This window comes from Teleopsis dalmanni, chromosome 2, assembly GCF_002237135.1.
Source record: "Teleopsis dalmanni isolate 2A chromosome 2, ASM223713v2, whole genome shotgun sequence".
NCBI lineage: Eukaryota > Metazoa > Arthropoda > Insecta > Diptera > Diopsidae > Teleopsis > Teleopsis dalmanni.
In genome coordinates, this window is record NC_051847.1 from 241,766,051 (window position 1) to 241,768,939 (window position 2,889).

Here is a 2,889-nt window from a genome sequence, read left to right on the forward strand (position 1 = left end):
ACCGCAAGCGCCACTCACAACAAGCCACCAAGTGATCACTAAGCAGACATACACTATATATTATATTGTATTAAGACATGTTTAATACAAGGTCAAGGCATTATTATGCAACAGGTATTTTCCAAATAGCGGCTACCGAGAAAAAGCATCTTTTTAGAAGGAATCCATTCTTTTATTCGCCTGACATGATCAAACCAGAGAAGCCGAATTTTCATGCGTTTTCAAAGTCTATGTCGCAGTATAGCTTACACAGCTTACCGTTCCTTCTAATTCGATCTATCTAACTCGTTGTCAACGCATAGGGAAGCATGCTTACAGCAAGGTAGGAAGATAGAAGTCTCGATAAGGGACTTGTGAGACTGATTTTTGTTTGTTGGGAGAGGGCTTCATTTTTCAATAGCCAAATAATTTCTTCTTATTAAAATATATATGGATTATGAAAAATTTTGGAATAAAAAACTAAAATTTCTTTATAATTTTAAATTAAATTTGATTTTAACGTCAATATGACAAAAGTGACTTTTTTACTTTAATAAAATATTTACGAATAATTAAATACAAGAAGTAATTCCAACACCACTGATGATAGGTACTTGACAATACTCGAAACAGCTATATGGTCAGCCAAAAATTCAATTAATTAAAAATAATATAAAACATAATTTTTATTGTTGTAGCTCACTAATCTTCGAAACTTCTTTATTAACAATTTTAAGCTATCATAAAACATTTTTGATATAATCATTTTGGACTTTTTTTTTAAAGATTCATATATTCAAAACGAAAACAGTTTAAAATTAATTTTAAAACAAATTAAAATTTTTCTTTTAAAAATTTTCACACGTCTTTTTCTTTTCCTGTGTTACTACGGAATCGTATAAACAATCTGATTAAAAAATTAATTTTTCCTGACCACTTTAACATACATATATATGTATATAAAGTATAAAAAACTACAACAAAATTTATAACAAAATAATATAATAATAATAAATATACCTAAATATTATTATTTTAAATAAAAAATATTAAATTAAGCACACACGTATTATTGTTATATTAATATAATGATATTGTAATTAATTAATAATAACAAAAACTTTATTGTAATCTTGACCGAATAATTTAATATCTGCTTATCTTCAAAAATATATACATGTACATATAATTGCCATTCCATGCGAATACATACATACATACATACATACATGCGTACTTATTATTTGTACGTTTTAAATCATACAACCAATATTGTCCTTCAAAATGTGAAGAAAACGTACAAAATTTAAACATAAAAAAGATTTATGTACATATAAAAAAAAATGAAATTACAAGACCAACAACAATACAATGTAATAGCATTGAAAAGATCACTTTAACAATATACAAAAAAAAACAAAAAAAACAAAACGCAACAACAACAATAAACATACTTGACTTTACAGTAGCAGTAGCAGCAATGCAACAACACAATGCGAAGCAAAGCAACGCAAAGCGAAGCGAAGAATACGTGTACGTACACTTGATATGGAGCTACTCGTACTTAAGGACACAAGTTCAAGAAACTTTTTGAAAATTGTTTATATTTACAACAATTACAGCAAGCACTACTAAATTTAAAATACTATAGCAAAAACAACAAAAAATGACGTAAAATGATAGTAAACTACTATTTACATACATACATATGTACAATAATTATAATTAACGCATTTATTTATATACACACATAATTACTCGCTCGTAGTATACAAAAATGCAACAGTTTGCAAAGCTGCAAAATGCTGAAAAATGCTCATAATGATCGCGCTGATCATATGCAAAACGACTGTAGTAAAATACAATACAAAAATATTTATAAATAAAGGAAAGAAAAAAAAATTATTTAATTTTAAAAATAACAACAAATCATGTAAAATGAAACGTCATCAATGCCGCCGGTTGCGCTGTAACAAATGCGGTTATGAATTACAAATGTCTATTTACCCGTATATATGTATGTATGTACTACATATATACATATATGTTTAGTATTAGCTAAACACAGAAAATATTAAAAATCGTATTCAGATTTTATTTATGTGCATTTTAATTTATTTCATTTATATACAATTAATTATATACATACATATATGCACACATTTATATATACAGCTTACAAAAGTAACAGCAACAGCAACAGCAACAAAAAACTGCAATGATAACAACAAATAACCCTAAATCAAGGTAGTGCATTGTACTCTGCCGTTTGATTGGTTCCTGTTTTTGCTGCTTTTACAAGAACAACAACACGAGTAGGAAGAGTTTTTCTTATTTCTTTTTTTTTCTTTAAATAAAAATAGCAACAAAAATTAACTAACCATAAAGAGCAGAAAGAAAATATTTCATAAATTTTGCCATCATTCAATCTTATCAGTGAATTGTGTGACATTGTCAGCGCGGGGTAGAGTGGCAGTGATTATGGCATGGCAGTTTAACAAGTGACATATGTGCAATTATGACCCAAATTGCAATAACAACAAAAATAACAAATTTTAAATTAATTTACAGCAACAAAAATTCATACATTACATATTGTGTTTTGTCACTTACAGAAAAAAAACAGCAACACAAAAAAACAAAAACAACGCCAGCAACAACAAAGCAAAATTGTTGAAAAATTTATTGCAAAGAATCACAAAAAGCGGAAATTTAATTTCTTATCAAAAATTTGTTTAAAAAAAAATTTTTTTTTTGTTTAATTTTTTTGTAAATTGACTTTTTGCAACAAATTTTTTTTTTGTTTTTTATTTTTAAATAAAAATTGTTGTTTGGTACTTACAATACATGCGAGTGACTGACTGACGGACTAGTAGAGGTATTTGCGTAAAAGCAATTTAGAAATGCACA